The following is an 18,328-nucleotide window of genomic DNA, read 5'->3' on the forward strand; positions in this document are numbered from 1 at the left end:
TTTCTTGCCTTCTGCTAGCTTTTGAATGTGTTTGCTCTTGCTTCTCTAGTTCTTTTAAATGTGATGTTAAGGTGTCAATTTTAGATCTTTTCTGCTTTCTCTTGTGGGCATTTAGTGCTATAAATTTCCCCCTACACACTGCTTTAAATGTGTCCCAAAGATTCTGGTATGTTGTATCTTTGTTCTCATTGTTTTCAAAGAGCATCTTTATTTCTGCCTTCATTTTATTATGTACCCAGTAGTCATTCAGGAGCAGGTTGTTCACTCTCCATGTAGTTGAGTGGTTTTGATTGAGTTTCTTAGTCCTGATATCTAGTTTCATTGTACTGTGGTCTGAGAGACAGTTTGTTATAATTTCTGTTATTTTACATTTGCTGAGGAGTGCTTTACTTTCAACTATGTTGTCAATTTTGGAATAAGTGCGATGTGGTGCTGAGAAGAATGTATATTGTGTTGATTTGGGGTGTAGAATTCTGTAGATGTCTCTTAGGTATGCTTGGTTCAGAGTTGAGTTCAATTCCTGGATATCCTTGTTAACTTTCTGTCTCATTGATATGTCTAATGTTGACAGTGGGGTGATAAAGTCTCCTGTTATTATTGTATGGGAGTCTAAGTCTCTTTGTAAGTCTCTAAGGACTTGCTTTATGAATCTGGGTGCTCCTGTATTGGGTGCATATATATTTAGGATAGTTAGCTCTTCCTGATGAATTGATCCCTTTACCATTATGTAATGGCCTTCTTTGTCTCTTTTGATCTTTGATGGTTTGAAGTCTATTTTATCAGAGACTAGGATTGCAACCCCTGCCTTTTTTTGTTCTCCATTTGCTTGGTAGATCTTCCTCCATCCCTTTATTTTGAGCCTATGTGTGTCTCTGCATGTGAGATGGGTCTCCTGAATACTGCAAACGGATGGGTCTTGACTCTTTATCCAATTTGCCAGTCTGTGTCTTTTAATTGGACCATTTAGTCCATTTACATTTAAGGTTAATATTGTTATGTGTGAACTTGATCCTGTCATTATGATATTAGCTGGTTATTTCGCTCATTAGTTGATGCATTTTCTTCTTAGCATTGGTGGTTTTCACATTTTGGCATTTTTTTGCAATGGCTGGTACCAGTTGTTCCTTTCCATGTTTAGTGCTTCCTTCAGGATCTCTTCTAGGGCAGACCTGGTGGTGACAACATCTCTCAGCATTTGCTTGTCTGTAAAGGATTTTATTTCTCCTTCACTTATGAAACTTAGTTTGGCTGGATATCAAATTCTGGGTTTAAAATTCTTTTCCTTAAGAATGTTGAATATTGGCCCCCACTCTCTTCTGGCTTGTAGAGTTTCTGCTGAGAGATCTGCTGTTAGTCTAATGGGCTTCCTTTTGTGAGTAACTCAACCTTTCTCTCTGACTGCCCTTAACATTTTTTCCTTGATTTCAACTTTGGTGAGTCTGACAATTATGTGTCTTGGAGTTGCTCTTCTCGAGGAGTATCTTTGTGGCGTTCTCTGTGTTTCCTGAAGTTGAATGTTGGCCTGCCTTACTAGGTTACAGAAGTTCTCCTGGATGATATTCTGCAGAGTGTTTTCCAACTTGGTTCCATTTTCCCCGTCACTTTCAGGCACACCAATCAGATGTAGATTTGGTCTTTTCACATAATCCCATATTTCTTGGAGGCTTTGTTCATTTCTTTTTGCTCTTTTTTCTCTAAACTTCTCTTCTCACTTCATTTCATTCATTTGATCTTCAATCACTGATAATCTTTCTTCTAGTTGATCCAATCAGTTACTGAAGCTTGTGCATTTGCCATGTAGGTCTTGTGTCATGGTTTTCATCTCTATCAGTTATTTTAAGGTCTCTTCTGTGTTGATTATTCTAGTTATCCATTCACCCATTTTTTTTCAAGGTTTTTAGTTTCTTTGCACTGGTTATGTAGTTCCTCCTTTAGCTCTGAGAAGTTTGATCGACTGAAGCCTTCTTCTCTCAACTCGTCAAAGTCATTCTCCATCCAGCTTTGTTCTGTTGCTGGCGATGAGCTGCGTTCCTTTGGAGGGGGAGATGTGCTCTGATTTTTTGAATTCCCAGCTTTTCTGCACTGCTTTTTCCCCATCTTTGTGGTTTTATCTGCCTTTGGTCTTTGATGATGGTGATGTACTGATGGGTTTTGTTGTGGATGTCCTTTCTGTTTGTTAGTTTTCCTTCTAACAGTCAGTACCCTCAGCTGCAGGTCTGTTGGAGTTTGCTTGAGGTCCACTCCAGACCCTGTTTGCCTGGGTATCAGCAGTGGAGGCTCAGTTGAAAATACAGAAATCACCCATCTTCTGTGTTGCTCACACTGGGAGCTGCAGGCTGGAACTGTTCCTGTTCTGCCATCTTGGGCACCACTCCCATTTACATTTAAGGTTAATGTTGTTATGTGTGAATTTGATTTTGTCATTAGGATGCTAACTTGATATTTTGCCCATTAATTGATGCAGTTTCTTCATAGTGTCAGTGGCCTTTAGAATTTTACATATTTTTGCAGTGACTGGTACTGGTTGTTCTTTTTTTTTAAATTATTATACTTTACGTTCTAGGGTACATGTGCATAACGTGCAGGTTTGTTACATATGTATACTTGTGCCCTGTTGGTGTGCTGCACCCTCAACTCGTCAGCACCCATCAACTCGTCATTTACAGCAGGTATAACTCCCAGTGCAATCCCTCCCCCCTCCCCCCTCCCCCCTCCCTGTGATAGGCCCCGGTGTGTGATGTTCCCCTTCCCGTGTCTAAGTGATCTCATTGTTCAGTTCCCTCCTATGAGTGAGAACATGCGGTGTCTGGTTTTCTGTTCTTGTGATAGTTTGCTAAGAATGATGGTTTCCAGCTGCATCCATGTCCCTACAAAGGACACAAACTCATCCTTTTTTATGGCTGCATAGTGTTCCATGGTGTATATGTGCCACATTTTCTTAATCCAGTCTGTCACTGATGGACATTTGGATTGATTCCAAGTCTTTGCTATTGTGAATAGTGCTGCACACATATGTTTATTGCAGCACTGGTTGTTCTTCTCCATGTTTAGTGCTTCCTTCAGGAGCTCTTGTAAGGTAGACCTGGTGATGACAAAATCTCTCAGCATTTGCTTGTCTATAAAATATTTTATTTCTCCTTCGTTTTTGAAACTTGGTTTGGCTGGATATGAAATTCTGGGTTGAAAATTCTTTTCTTTAAGAAAGTTGAAATTTGGCCTTCACTCTCTTCCGGCTCAAAGGGTTTCTGCAGAGAGATCTGCTGTTGGTCTGATGGGCTTCCTTTTGTGGGTAACCTGGCCTTTCTCTCTGGCTGCCCTTAACATTTTTTTCTTCATTTCAACCTTGGTGAATCTGACAATTATGTGTCTTGGGGTTGCTCTTCTCGAGGAGTATCTTTGTGGTTTCGTCTGTGTTTCCTAAATTTCAATGTTGTCCTGTCTTGCTAGGTTGGAGAACTTCTCTTGAATAATATCCTGATGAGTGTTTTGCAACTGAGATCTATTCTCCCCATCACCTTCAGGTACACCAATCAAATGTAGATTTGGTCTTTTCACATAGTCCCATATTTCTTGGAGGCTTTTTTTGTTCCTTTTCATTCTTTTTTCTCTAATATTGTCTTATCCCTTCATTTCATTAATTTGATCTTCAGTCTCTACTATCCTTTCTTCCACTTGATCGATTTGACTATTGATACCTGTGTATGCTTCACGAAGATCTCGTGCTGTGTTTTTCAGCTCCATCAGGTCATTTATATTCTTCTCTGAACTGGTTTTTCTAGTTAGCAATTTGTCTAATTATTTTTTCAATGTTCTTATCTTCCTTGCATTGCATTAGATCATGCTCATTTCATTCAGAGGAGTTTGTTATTACCCACCTTCTGAAGCCTACTTCTATGAGTTTGTCAAACTCATTCTCCATCCAGTTTTGTTCCCTTGCTGCTGAGGAGTTGTGACTTTGGAGAAGAGGAGTTCTGGTTTTGGGAATTTTCAGTCATTTTGCACTGATTTTTCTTCATCTTCATGGGTTTATCTACCTTTGATCTTGGATGTTGGTGACCTTCAGATTGGGACTCTGAGTGGATGTGCTATTCCTTTCTGTTTGTTAGTTTTCCTTCTAATAGGCCCCTCTGCTGCAGGTCTGCTGGAGTTTGCTGGAGGTCCCCTCTAGACCCTGTTTGCCTCGGTAACACCAGCAGAAACTGCAGAACAACAAAGATCCTTGCCTGTGTTTCCTCTAGAACCTTTGTCTCAGAGGGCCACATGCCAGATGCCAGCCAGAACTCTCTTGTATGAAGTTCTCTCAGTCCCTACTGAGAGACTTGTCTCCCAGTGGGGAAACAGAGGGGTCAGGGTCCCATTTGAGGAGGCAGTCTGACCCTTAGCAGAACTTGAACGCTGTGCTGGGAGATCTGCTGCTCTCTTCAGAGCCATCAGTCAGCGACATTTCAGCCTGCTGAAGCTGCATCCACAGCTACCCCTTCCACCAGGTGCTCTGTCCCAAAGAGATGGAAGTTTTTTCTATAAGTCCCTGACTGGGGCTGCTGCCTTTTTTTCAGAGATGCCCTGCCCAGAGAGGAGGAATCTAGAAAGGCAGTCTGGCCACAGCTGCCTTGCTGAGCTTTGGTGGGCTCCACCTATTTCAAAATTCGGCTTTGTTTACATTGTGAGGGTAAAACCGCCTACTCAAGCCTCAGCAATGGCAGACACCCCTTCCCCACCAAGCTTGAGTGTCCCAGGTCAAACTTAGACTGCTGTGCTGGCAGCAAGTATTTCAAGCCAGTTTATCTTAGCTTGCTGGGCTCCATGGGGGTGGGACCTGCCAAGCCAGACCACTTGGCTTTCTGGCTTCAGCCCCCTTTCTGGAGGAGTGAACAGTTACGTCTCACTGGCATTTCAGGCACCATTGGGGTATGAAAAAAAAATACAAGCAAACAACAACAAAAAAACTCTTGCCAGTAGCTCAATGTCTGCCCAAATGGTCACCCAGTTTTTTGCTTGAACCCAGGGCCCTGGTGGCATAGGCTCTGGAGGGAATCTCCTGGTGTGTGGGTTGTGAAGATCGTGGGAAAAGTGCAGTATCTGGGCTGGAGTGCACTGTTCCTCAGGCACAGTCCCTCATGGCTTCCGTTGGATTGGGGAGATAATTTCCCTACCTCTCCCACTTCCTGGGTAAGGTGATGCCACATGCTGCTTCAATTTGCCCTCTGTGGGCTTCACTCGCTGTCCAACCAGTCCCAATGAAATAAAATGGGTACCTCAGTTGGAAATGCAGAAATCACCCACCTTCTGCATTGTTCTCACTGGGAGCTGCAGACCAGAGCTGTTCCTATTTGGCCATCTTGCCAGCAATCCTCTAGGAGTATATTAGTGGTGTTCTCTCTATTTCCTGAATTCAAATTTTGGCCTGTATTGCTAGGTTGGGGAAGTTCTTCTGGATAATATCCTGAAAAGTGTTTTCCAACTTGGTTCCATTTTCAGCATCACTTTCAGGTACACCAATCAAATGTAGGTTTGGTCTTTTCACATAGTTCCATATTTCTTGGAGATTTTGTTTGTTCCTTTTCATTCTTTTTTCTCTAATCTTGTATTCATGCCTCATTTCAGTAAGTTGATGTTCAATCTCTGATATATTTTCTTCTGCCTGATCAATTTGGCTATTGATACTCGTGTATACTTCACAAAGTTCTTGTGCTGTGTTTTTTTAGCTCCATCAGGTCATTTATGTTCCTCTCTAAACTGTTTATTTTAGTTAGTAGTTCCTGTAACCTTTATCAAGCTTCTTAGCTTCCTTGCGTTGGGTTAGAACATGCTCCTTTAGCTCAAAGGAGTTTGTTATTACCCACCTTCTGAAGCCTACTCCTGTCAATTCATCAATCTCATTCTTTGTCAAGTATTTTGCCCTTGGTGGAGAGCAGTTGCTATCATTTGGAGGAGAAGAGGCATGGTTTTCAGAATTTTCAGTGTTTTTGTCCTGGTTTTTCCTCATCTTTGTGGATTTATCTACCTTTGATCTTTGAGGCTAATGAACTTTGGATGGGGTTTTTCTGTGGGGGTCCTTTATGTTCCTGTTGATGTTTTTGCTTTCTGTTTGTTAAGTTTTCTTCTAACAGTCAGGCCCCTCTTCTGTAGGTCTGGAGTAGTTTGCTGGAGGTTCACTCCAGACCCTGTCCACCTGGGTATTACCAGTGGAGGCTGTAGAATGGCAAACATTGCTGCCTGCTCCTTCCTCTGGAAGCTTCATCTCAGAGGAGCACCAGCCTGATGCCAGCCAGAGCTCGCCTGTATGAGGTGTCTCTTGACCCCTGTCTGGAGGTGTCCCCAGTCAGGAGGCATAAGACTAAGGAACCCACTTGAGGAGGTAGTCTATCCCTTAGCAGAGCTTGTGCAATGTCCTGGAAGAATCCTTCTTGTCAGAATCAGCTGCTCTCTTCAGATCCAGCAGGCAGGAATGAATAAATCCACTGAACTGCACCCACTGTCACCCCTTTACCCAGGTACTCTGTCCCAGGGAGATGAGAGTTTATCTGTAAGCTCCTGACTGGGGCTGTTACCTTCCTTTCAGAGATGCCCTTTCCCATCAGGAGGAATCTAGAGATGCAGACTGGCCACAGTCGCTTTGCCACACTCTGATGAATTTGCCCAGTCCACACCTCCCAGCCTCCTTAGTACTGTCAGGGGAAAACCACCTACTCAATCCTCAGTAATGGCAGATGCACCTTCCCTCACCAAATCTGATCTTCCCAGGTTGACTTCAGACTGCTATGCTGGCAGTGAAAATTTCAAGCCAGTGTTTCTTAGCTTGCTGGACTCCATGGTAGTGAGACCTGCTGAGTGAGACCACTTGAATCCATGGCTTCAGTCCCCTTTACAGGGGAGTGAACGGTTCCATCTTGCTGGAGTTCCAGGTGCCACTGGGGTACCAAAAAGTACTCCTGCAGCTATTTTGGTGTCTGCCCAAACAGCTGCCCAGTTTTGTGCTTGAAACCCAGGACCCTGGTAGTGTAGGTACATGAGGGAATCTCCTGATCTGCAGATTGCAAAATCTATTGGAAAAGCATATTAACCCAGCTGGGTAGCACAGTTCCTCATGGCTTTCCTTGCCTGGGGGAGGGTGGTCTCCCAGCTTCTTGCACTTTTGGGGTGAAGCTACACCTTACCCTGCTTCTGCTCACCCACTGTGGGTTGGAACCATTGCTTAACCAGTCCCAATGAGATGAACTTGGTACCTCAGGTGGAAATGCAGAAATCACCCGCTTTCTGTGTTGGTCTTACTGGGAACTGCAGAGCAGAGCTGTTCCTATTTGGTCATCTTGGCCCCTCATCTCTACTTTCTCTTTGCCTGTAGGATTTCTGATAAGAATTCCGCTGTAATTCTCATATTCTGTAGGTAATGTCATTTCTTGTCTGTCTGCCTTCATAATTTTCTTTTGTTTGAATTTCACTAGTTTGAATTTGAAATGTTTTGGTGGATTTTTTTTGCTTGTTTGCTTGACATTTGCCCTGCTTATTCTCTGTGCTTCTTGAATCTGTGATTTTGTGTCTGACACAGTTTTTATTTTGTCATTATTTTTTCAAATGTTTTTTCTGTCATGTTTTCTTTTCTTTTTTTGGGGGGGGGGGATTACAATTACACATGTTATGCCCATTCAATATTATCCAACAGCTTTTGGATGTAGTGTTCTGTTTCTTACAGTCTAGTCTTTCCATGTCTGTGTCAGTTTTTGTCATTTCTGTTTCCCTATTCTCAAGTTACCTGATTATTTCCATTAACTGTTTCAAGTCTCCTGTTATCCAGCAAAGTCTTCTTTATTTTTGTTATTGTATTTTTGCCTTCTTGCATTTTCATTTGATTCTTTATTATATTTTTGATCTCCCTGTTAGAATTACCTATCTGATTTTGCATGTCCTCTATCCTTTCCATTACAGTCTTTAGTACATTAATTATGATTATTTTATTTTATGTATAATAAATTTTATTCAGCAAATTTACTAAATCTCTTATTAATGATAGTAATATATGTGTAGATTTATTGGATTTTTACTGCTTAATTTTTCTGTCTTTATTGAAGTATACTTGAGTATGTAAAGTATACATCACATACTTATTTTTTGTGCTATGAATACTTAAGATCAACTCTTTTAGCAAATTACAAATCTATAATAAAGTATTTTATAGTTATTATATAGTATTGTAGTCACCCTGTTGTACATTAAATCCCTAGAGCTTATTTATCCCACATGACTAAACTTTGGTACCCTTTTACTTACAGCTCTTGATTTTTTTTTTTTTTTACATTGCATTTCCTGGCAAACAATGTTCTAATCTCTACTTATATGAGTTCAGCTTGTTTGTTTATTTATATATTTTTTTAAATTTCAGAGATGGGGAGTGCAGTGGCATGATCATAACTCAGTGCAACCTTTAACTCCTGACTCTAGCAATCCTCCTGCCTCACCCTCCCAAGTAGCTCAGACTGCAGGTGTGTGCCACCATGCCCAGCTATTTTTTTTTTTAATGGAGACTAGGTCTTGCTATGTTGTCTAGGCTGATGTCCTACTTTTATCCTCAAGCGATCCTTCTATCTCAGCCTCCCAACGCTCTGGGATTACAGGTATGAGTCACCACACCTAGCCAACTCAAGTTTTTAAAAATCCGCATATAAGGGAGATCATGTAATATTTGTCTTTCAGTGTCTGGCTTATTTCACTTCACCTAATATCCTTCTAGTTTATCTACATTGTCACAAATGACAGAATTTTCTTCTTTTTAAGGCTAGATAATATTTCGTGTGTGTGTGTGTTTGTGTGTGTGTCTACTTTAGACATCCATTTATTTGACAAACACTTAGATTGTCTCTATATTTTGGCTATTATGAATAATGTTGCAATGGACCTGGGGGGTGCTGATATCACTTCAAGATCCTGATTTTATTTCCCTTGTATATATATCCAGAAATGGAATTGATGGATAGTATGGTAGTTCTCTTTTTAAGTTTTTGAGGAATCTCTATATTGTTTTCCATAATGACAGTACCAATTTATACTCCTGTAAACAGTATACTAGGGTTCCTTTTTCCCCACATCTTCACCAATACATTTATTTATTTATTTATTTATTTATTTATTTATTTTCTGAGGTGAAGTTTCACTCTGTCATCCAGGCTGGAGTGCAGTGGTGTTAACTCAGCTCACTGCAACCTCTGCCTCCTGGGTTCTAGTGATTCTCCTGCCTCAGCCTCCAAGTAGCTGGGATTACAGGCTTGTACCACCATGTCTAGCTACTTTTTGTATTTTTAGTAGAGATGAAGTTTCACCGTGTTGGCCAGGCTGGTAGGAACAGGCCATTTTCACTTCTTTTGTGATTCTTCAGTTACTTCAGGCCATCTAGATATATACATGCAGGTCACAGGGGATATGATGGCTTAGCTTGGGCTCAGAGGCCTGACATTCCTGTCTTCTTATATTAAGAAAAATAAAATGAAATAGTGGTAAAGTGTTGGGGTGGAAAACATTTTTGGGGGTGGTATGGAGAGATAATGGGCAATGTTTCTCAGGGCTGCTTTGAGCAGGATTAGGGGTGGCATGGGAACCTAAAGTGGGAGAGATTAAGCTGAAGGAAGATTTTGTGGTAAGGGATGATATTGTGACGTTGTTAGAAGAAACATTTGTCATATAGAATTGTTGGTGATGGCCTGGATATGGTTTTGTATGAATTGGAAAACTAAACGGAATAAGAGAAGGAGAAAAACAGGTATTAAAGGACTAAGAATTGGGAGGACCCAGGACATCCAATTAGAGAGTGCCTAAGGAGGTTCAGCATAGCCCTGCCAGCAAAGATTATTTATTTACTTTAAGAGTTGAGAGTGGCAGTTTGGGGATAGCACTAGGAGATATCAGCTGTGATGGCTTGGAGAAACAGTGTAAACTGGCAGTGTAAACAAGAGCAGGGCATTTATGAGTAGCTGAGAATGGTGAATAGGAGTATGACTAGACAGAAGATAGTAGGGATGACAAGTTTTGGGGGCACAGTCCAAGTTGGTCTGGTGTCTGGAATGAGACTGGGGCCTAATAAAAAGGTGCGTCCATACAGGAGCTCAAATGGGCTGTACCCTGTAGCATTCCAAGGACAGGCCTAAATTCTGAGAAGGGAAAGTGGTAAAAGTGTTGTCCAGTCCTTTTTAAGTTGGTAACTGAGCTTGGTGAGGTGTGTTTTTAAAAGACCATTAGTTCACTGAATACCAAGAGCCTGAGAAACTGCTTGGGTGATTTGACTAATAAAGGCCGATCTGTTATCAGACTGTATACAGGTGGGAAGGCCAAACCAAGGAATTATGTCTAACAGAAGGGAAGAAATGACCACAGTGGCCTTCTCAGACCCTGTGGGAAAGGCCTCTACACATCCAGTGAAAGTGTAGAGGTATTTTAGTTTCCTGACTCAGGCATGTGAGAAAGTCAATTTGCCAGTCCTGAGAGGGGGCAAATACCCAAGCTTTATGTGTAGGGAAGGGAGGGGGCCTAAGAAATTCCTGAGGAGTAGTAGAATGGCAGATGGAACACTGAGAAGTGATTTCCTTGAGGATGGATTTCCATGATGGAAAGTGTCTTGTTTTTCTAAGACCAGCCGAGCGAGCACAAAAGAACCAGCAAGTAGGCAAAGGTCAGGCGCAAAACTGCACGTTTATTTTGGTAACCTAAGGTGTGCGGGAGAAGTCTGTCAGCCTCCAGCAAAGGAGGCCGGCAGAGTCCCCCCGCGGTGGGGCTCTCGGACAGACTTCCCACAGTCCCGACATCCCGACAGGAATGGGGCTGCAAGAAGGCCGCCAGGGCTGTGAGAAGGCAGCGTGGCTCAATGGCGGAGAGCGGCTTTTCTAGGAGTGGGAGGGCAATAGGTGGGGCATGGGCGTGTCAGGGGCGTTCCGCAGGTGCGACCAGGTAAATCTTGGTCTCTTCAGATTGACGTCACCTGGCGCATGCCCAGTTGGTCTGCACCCTCCCGGGCGCCGGCTGCCTTTTCGCGCGCGCGGGAAGAGTTGGTGGTGAAGAAGAACCCGGAAGTGCACCATCTTGCCTCCGTTCGTCCAAACAGAAAGGAAGTGAGAGGTTCTAAGAGGCAGGCTAGTGGCTTGTAACCTGCATGGAAGAGGTTATGAAATGACAACAGAATAGAATGGGCCTGTGAGGCTTGAAGTAAATATTTTCCTTGGTCCAAGAACCATTTGCCTTGTGTGGGAAGAGATTGAAAGGTGGAAGTCTCAGTGGGGGAGTGGGTGGGAGTGGCCAGATGAGGAGGAGAAAAACTGCCGTGAGGGATAGAAGTTGGAATGCTAGCTGCTTTTTTAGCTACCTTATCAGCATAAGCATTCTCCTGAGTGATGGGATCTGATGTCTTTTGATGGCCTTTGCAGTGAATGACTCCAGCTTCCTTTGGAAGTAAAGGGGCTTTGAGAAGCATTTTTATTAAAGAGACATTAATGATGGAGGACCCTTGTGTAGTAAGGACACCTCTTTCAGCCCATATAACAGCATGGTGGTGCAAGATATGGAAGGCATATTTAGAGTCAGTATAAATACTGAAGTGTAGTCCCTTTGCAAGAGTGAGTGCTTGAGTTAAGGCAATGAGTTTGACTTGTTGAGAGGTAGTGGAGGGGGGCAGAGCGGTAGCCTCAATGATAGGTGTGGAAGATACTGTAGCCTAGCCTACTTTTGCTGGTGAGTGGCAATTAGGCCTGGTGGAATTTCCATCAATAAACCAAGTGTGTTCAGGGTGAGGAAAAGGAAAGAAGGAATATGGGGAAATTGAGTGAATGTCAGGTGGATCAGAGAGATACAGTCATGGGGGTCAGGTGTGGTATCAGGAATAATGTGGGAGGCCAAATTGAAGTCTGGGCCAGGAACAATGGTAATTGTGGGAGACTCAATAAAGAGTGAGTATAGCTGAAAGAGCCGGGGAGCAGAAAGTACATGCATAAGGTGGGAGGAAGAAAATAGATTTTGGAAGTTATGAGAACTATAGAGAGTGACTTGAACATAATTTGTGATTTTGAGGGCCTCTAAAGTATTAAGGCAGTGGCAGCTGCTGCATGCAGACATGAGGGCTAGGCTAACACAGTAAGGTCAAGTTGTTTGGACAGAAGGGCTATACAGGGCTTGGTCCCAGCTCTTGTGTAAGAATTCTGACTGCATTAACCATGCCTAGGAAGGAAAGGAGTTGTTTTGTAGAAGGGATTGGGGTTTGGGAGATTAGTTGGACATGATCAGCAGGGAGAGCATGTGTGTTTTTATGAAGAATTATGTCAAGATAGGTAATGGATGAGGAAGAAATTTGGGCTTGACTGAAGTAATGGGAGCTGTCTGTGAAACCTTGAGGCAGTACAGCTCAGGTAATTTGCTGAGCCTGATGAGTGTCAGGGTCAGTCTAAGTGAAAGCGAAGAGAGGCTAGGATGAATGGTACAAAGGAATAGTAAAGAAAGCATGTTTGAGATCCAGAACAGAATAACGGATTGTGGAGCGAGGTATTGAGGATAGGAGAGTATATGGGTTTGGCATTATGGGGTGGATAGGCAAAACAATTTGGTTGATAAAACACAGATCCTGAACTAACTTGTAAGACTTGTCTGGTTTTAGGACAGGTGAAATGAGGGAATTGTAAGGAGAGTTTATAGGCTTTAAAAGACCATGCTGTAACAGGAGAGTGATAACGGGCTTTAATCCTTTTAAAGCATGCTTTGGGTGGGTTACTGGCATCAAGTGGGGTAAAGGTGATTAGGTTTTAATGGGACAGTAATGGGCATGTGATTGGTTGCCAGGGAGGGAGTAGAGGTGTACCATATTTGTGGGTTAAGGTAGAGAGATACAAGGGGAGGATGCGAAGGAGGCTCTGAACTGGGAGAAAGGGCGGCAATGAGGTGTGGCTGTAGCTGAGGAACAGTCAGGGAAGAAGATAATTTAGTTAAAATGTTTTGGCCTAATAAGGAAACTGGGTAGGTGGGGATAACTAAAAAGGAGTGCATAAAAGAATATGGTCCAAGTTGGCACCAGAATTGGGGAGTTTTAAGAGGTTTAGAAGCCTGGCCGTCAATATCCACAACAGTTATGGAGGCAAGGGAAACAGGCCCTTGGAACGAAGATAACGTGGAGTGGGTAGCCTCCGTATTGATTAAGAAGGGGACAGACTTACCCTCCACTGTGACAGTTACCCGAAGCTCAGTGTCTGCGATGGTCTAAGTGGCTTCTGAGGTCTTCAGTCTTCAGCTGCTAAGGTGAGAAGATCTGGGAAGGAGTCAGTCAGAGAGCCTTGCGCCAGAGTTCCAGGGGCTCTGGGAGTGGCTGCCAGATGAGTTGAACAGTCCGATTTTCAGTGGGATCCCACACAGATGGGACATGGCTTAGGAGGAATCCCAGGCTGCGGGCATTCCTTGGCCCAGTGGCCAGATTTCTAGCACTTATAGCAAGCTCCTGGGGGAGGAGGTCCTGGAGGAACCCCTGGCAGCTGCGGTTCAGGCATTTGGAGTTCTTGTGTGCTGGAGATGTGGCTGGGGTTTGTCTCACAGTGGAGGCAAGGAATTGCAACTCAGAAAAACATTGCTACTTGGCTGCCTCTATTATTGTACACCTTGAAGGCAAGGTTAATTAAGTCCTGTTGTGGGGTTTGAGGGCTGGAATTTAATTTTTGGAGCTCTATTCTAATGTCAGGAGCTGACTGGGTGATAAAATGCATATTTAAATAAGATGGCCTTCTGACCCTTCAGGGTCTAGGGCTGTAAAGAGTCTAAGGGTTGCTGCCAAATGGGCCATGAACTGGGCTGGGTTTTTCATATTTGGTGAAAAAGAGCCTAAACGCTAACTGATTTGGGAGAGGTCGGATAAAGAAAAAGGAGCATTAACCTTGACTATGCCTTTAGCTCCAGCCACCTTTTAAAGAGGAAATTTCTGGGCAGGTAGGGGACGGCTAGTCACGGAATGAAACTGTAAGCTGGAACAGGTGTGAGGAGGGGAGGTGATAAAAGGATTATAGGGTGGGGGAGCAGAGGCTGAGGAAGAATTGGGACCTAGCTCAGCCTGGCGAGGAGCAGCCTGGGGAGGAGGGGAGAGGTCAGATGGGTTCATAGAAAAGGAAGATTGGAAAGAGTCAGCGATGCTTGGGGTTGGGACTGAGGGGACAGGTGGGAGGGAAAGAAGGAAGATTTGTGATGAGTTGCATTGGGAACAGAGACTAGCCAGGGACCAATGTGTAAAAGAATGCCTGGATGTCAGGCACCTCAGACCGTTTGCCCATTTTATGACAAGAATTATTTAGGTCTTGTGGGATGGAGAAATCAAAAGTGCCATTTTCTGGCCATGTAGAGCCATTATTGAGTTTGTATTGTGGTTAAGCAGCATTGCAGAAGAAAATAAGGCATTTAGGTTTTAGGTCAGGCGTGAGTTGAAGAGGTTTTAAGTTCTTGAGAACACAGGCTAAGGGAGAAGGAGGAATGGAGGGTGAAATGTTGCCTATAATGAAGGAGGCAAGTCCAGAGAAAAGAGAGGATAGAGACATGGAGAGAAGGGGTGGGGGTGCTTGCCCCTTGGAAAGTGGAGAGAAAAGAGGGTAGAGACACAGAGAGAAGGGGTGGTGGAGTGCTTGCCCCCCAGAAAAGCAGTGCTTGCCACTAAGGGTGAAGGACCAAGCTAGGCATCCCTGTGTGGTCAGACACCTCTGAAACATGGGTGAATAATCAAGCAGACATCCCCGCATGATTAAACACCAAGGGAAGACTGTCTTCTTGAGTCCATGACTGGTGCTGGAGTTTTGGGTTCATGGATTAAATGCGTCTCTTGTCTCTACCAGAAAAGGAAAGGAACTGAAATTAAGAGAAGGGAGAGATTGAAGTGTGGTGCCAAGATTGAAAAGAGAAAGCAGTTGAGGGATAGTGAGAGACGTTGGAGAAGAGAGTGAAAAGAGGCTGCTTACCCGATTTAAAATTGGTAAGATGTTCCTTGAGCTGGTTGGTCTGAGGACCTGAGGTCGTAGGTGGATCTTTATCACAGAGCAAAGAGCAGGAGGACAGGGGATTGATCTCCCAAGGGAGGTCCCCCCCGACCTGAGTCATGGCACCAAATTTCACTCGCATCATGTGAAGAGACTACCAAACAGGCTTTGTGTGAGCAACAAGGCTGTTTATTTCACCTGGGTGCAGGTGGGCTGAATCCGAAAAGAGAGTCAGCCAAGGGAGATAGGTAGAGATGGGGCCATTTTATAAGTTTTGGGTAGGTAAAGGATGATTACAGTCAAAGGGGGTTGTTCTCTGGTGGGCGGGGTGGGGGTGACAAGGTGCTCAGTAGGGGAGGTTTTGAGCCAGGATGAGCCAGGAGAAGGAATTTCACAAGGTAATGTCATCAGTTAAGGTAGGAACAGGCCATTTTCACTTCTTCTGTTATTCTTCAATTACTTTAGGCCATCTGGATATATACCTGCAGGTCATAGGGGATATGATGGCTTAGCTTGGGCTCAGAGGCCTGACAATAATCCCTTCTCAGTTGTCCCCCAAAGTCTTAACTTGTTTCAGCCCCAACACAAAAGTTCTCAAGTCCAAATTGCAAAGCCTCATCTCAGACTCAAGTCGAGTTCCTTCCATCTATGAACCTGTAGAATCAAAATCAAGTTATTTACTCCCACGATATAATGGTGGTACTGGCATTGGGTAAACGTCCCCATTCCAAAAGTGAGAGAGAATTCAGTCAAAAGAAAGGGCTAATAGGCCCCACACAAGTCTTAAACCCAACAGGATATTCATTGAATCTTAAAGCTCCAAAATAATCTCATTTGACTCGATGTCCTGCATCCAGGGCACACTGGTGTGAGGAGTGGACTTCCAAAGCCATGGGTAGCTCTGCTTCTATGGAATTGCTGAATGAAGCTGACATGGCTGCCCTGATGGGTTGGAGTCCCAGTGCTTATGACTTTCTCAGGCTGAGGGTGCAAGCTGTGCTTACCTCTGTTGTTGTTGGGTCTAGAGGATGGCAGCCCCCTCTCACAGCTCCATTAGGTAGGCAGTGACCTGGTGGGCAGTCTGTGTGGGAACTGCAATGCCACATTTCCCCTCAGCACTGCCCTAGTAGAGGCACTCTGTTGCAGCTCCATTTCTGTGGCAAGTTTTTGCCTGGGCATCCATGCTTTCTCATACAACCTTTGAAATTTTAGGTGGAAGTTGCCGAGGCTCCTTTACTTTTGCATTCTTTCTGCCCACAGGCTTAACACCACATGGAAGCTGCTGATTTACAGCTTGTGCCCTCTGAAGCAGTGTCCTGGACCCTTTTGAGTCAAGGCTGGAGCCAGAGCAGCCAGGATATGAAGGGCAGTGTCCTGAGGCTGAGTGAGATAGCAGAACCCAGGACTTGGCCCCTGAAACCATTATTTCCTGGTAGACCTCTGGGCTGTCCCAAAGACTTCTGAAATGCCTCCTAGTCTTTTTTGCCCTGCATTTTTTTTTTTTTACTCATTGTCTTGGATATTAGCACTTGGCTCCCTTTTAGTAATGCTAATCTCTCTAGCAAGTGATTGCTCTAAAGCCTGCTTGGATTCTTTCTTTACTGCAGGGCTAATATGCACATTTTCTGAACTTATGCTCTGCTTTCCTTTTAAATATAAGCACTAACTTCAAGTCATTTATTTGCTCCTATATCTGATAACATGCTGTTATAAGCAACCAGGCTACATCTTGAATGCTTTCCTGCTTAGAAATTTCTTGCACCAGGGCGACAGCTGCAGCAGCACCCCAGCCCTGTAGGATCCCTGGCGCCAGGTCACCCAGCTGTCAGCAGCATGCAGGGTAAATGCAAAGCACTGAAGTTAAATTTTGCAACTCCACCTTTCAAATCTACAGCAAAGTTTACTCTGAATCCCAATCCTACAGGAATTCAAAACCCACACGTAGAGAGACCGAGATCACACAGCTTTGAGTTATCAGGAAAACTGAAGGTCTCTGCTGAACAACATTGGGATTTCACTGCAGAGCACTTGAAAAACCTTGGAGAAATTGGACGAGGAGCTTATGGTTCTGTCAACAAAATGGTCCACAAACCAAGTGGACAAATAATGGCAGTTAAAAAATTTGGTCAACAGTGGATGAAAAAGAACAAAAACAACTTCTTATGGATTTGGACGAAGTAATTTGGAGTAGTGATTGCCCTTACATTATTCAGTTTGATGGTGCACTCTTCAGAGAGGGTGACTGCTTGATCTGTATGGAAGTCATGTCTACCTCATTTGATAAGTTTTACAAATATGTATATAGTGTATTAGATGATGTTATTACAGAAGAAATTTTAGGCAAAATCACTTTAGCAACTGTGAAAGCACTAAACCACTTAAAAGAGAACTTGAAAATTATTCACAGAGATATCAAACCTTCCAATATTCTTCTGGACAGAAGTGAAAATATTAGACTATATGACTTCAGCATCAGTGGATGGGTTGTGGACTCTATTGCGTAGACAAAAGATGCTAGCTGTAGGCCATACATGGCACCTGAAAGAATAGACCCAAGTGCATCGCGACAAGCATATGATGTCCGCTGTGATGTCTGGAGTTTGAGATCACATTGTATGAGTTGGCCACGGGCCGATTTCCTTATCCAAAGTGGAATAGTGTATTTGATCAACTAACACAAGTCATGAAAGGAGATCCTCTGCAGCTGAGTAATTCTGAGGAAAGGGAATTCTCCCCAGTTTTATCAAGTTTGTCAACTTGTGCCTTATGAAGGATGAATCCAAAAGGTCAAAGTATAAAGAGCTTCTGAAACATCTTTTTATTTTGATGTATGAAGAACGTATTGTTGAGGTCGCATGCTATGTTTGTTAAATCCTGGATCGAATGTCAGCTACTCCCAGCTTTCCCGTGTATGTTGATTGATATTGCTGCTACATCAGACTCTAGAAAAAAGGGCTGAGAGGAAGCAAAAGGTAAAGAATTTTCATCCCATATCACAGTGTTTTTATTGCTCGCCCAGACACCATGTGCAATAACATTGGTGTTCATTTCCATCATGTCTGTATATTCCTGTCACCTAGAACATGCAGCCTTGTAATACCTGACTGATCACACAGTGTTAGTGCTGGTCAGAGAGACCTCATCCTGCTTTTTTGTGATGAACATATTTATGAAATGTAGAAGTCAGTACCGTCAAGTTGTTGACTGTGATTAGATCACATCTTAAACTCAGTTTTAGACTCCAAATCTGGAGATGCAGCTACTGGAATGGTGTTTTATCAGACTTCCAAATCCTGGAAGGACACAGTGATGGAGGTACTATATCTGAACATAGAGACTCATGCTTGAGTGAGAAGAGC

General features: G+C 43.4%; 1 pseudogene; it reads left to right on the forward strand.

The window, feature by feature from the left end:
* The window catches only part of LOC111535816, a 20,416-nt pseudogene extending 2,525 nt beyond the window's left edge, over positions 1-17,891 (forward strand).
* The last annotated feature ends 437 nt before the right edge of the window (positions 17,892-18,328 follow it).

This window comes from Piliocolobus tephrosceles, chromosome 12 (genome assembly GCF_002776525.5).
Source record: "Piliocolobus tephrosceles isolate RC106 chromosome 12, ASM277652v3, whole genome shotgun sequence".
Lineage (NCBI taxonomy): Eukaryota > Metazoa > Chordata > Mammalia > Primates > Cercopithecidae > Piliocolobus > Piliocolobus tephrosceles.